Here is a 540-nt window from a genome sequence, read left to right as displayed (position 1 = left end):
TGTACCCAGGGAACAGGCACACACGGGTAAAACGTTAAACCTCTGCTCTTTATTCAGTGCCTGGTTTCCTCACCCCGTTGTTTCCCGAGCTGCACGGAGGAGGTTTTCCAGGGGTGGCCTGACCTCAAGGCGCTCTGAGCGGGGCCACACTGGAGCGGGCATGGGGCAGGGGGACACCACCTCCATGCATCCCCAAACACCCCTGCGGACACGGCTCTGCCCCTGCCACGGGGCAAACAGCAGGCACGCCCGGGAAAGCTCCGTGGAGAGCAGGAGCTGCCATCTCCTCCATCTCGCTCCACAGAGGGCAGGGGGGTCCCCAGCCCCCTCCCACTGGCCTTATTGCTATAGTCAGAGCAGCAGAGCGGCCAGCAGCAAGTCGGGAGTCCGCTGGTTTAGGAGAGGGGATGAGGACATGTCCAAAGCCAAGGATACGCCGTCAGAAGTTGGGCTCTCGTCTTCCCAGGGGAGGGGGGAGGAGGGAGCTGCCGAATCGCGACAGCCTGGATGGTGGCGCCAGCAGGGGCGGGGGGGCCACCC

The sequence above is a fragment of the Buceros rhinoceros genome, unplaced genomic scaffold (genome assembly GCF_000710305.1).
Source record: "Buceros rhinoceros silvestris isolate BGI_N320 unplaced genomic scaffold, ASM71030v1 scaffold16581, whole genome shotgun sequence".
Lineage (NCBI taxonomy): Eukaryota > Metazoa > Chordata > Aves > Bucerotiformes > Bucerotidae > Buceros > Buceros rhinoceros.
The sequence above is the reverse complement of the archived record's forward strand: the minus strand, read 5'-3'. Positions refer to the sequence as shown.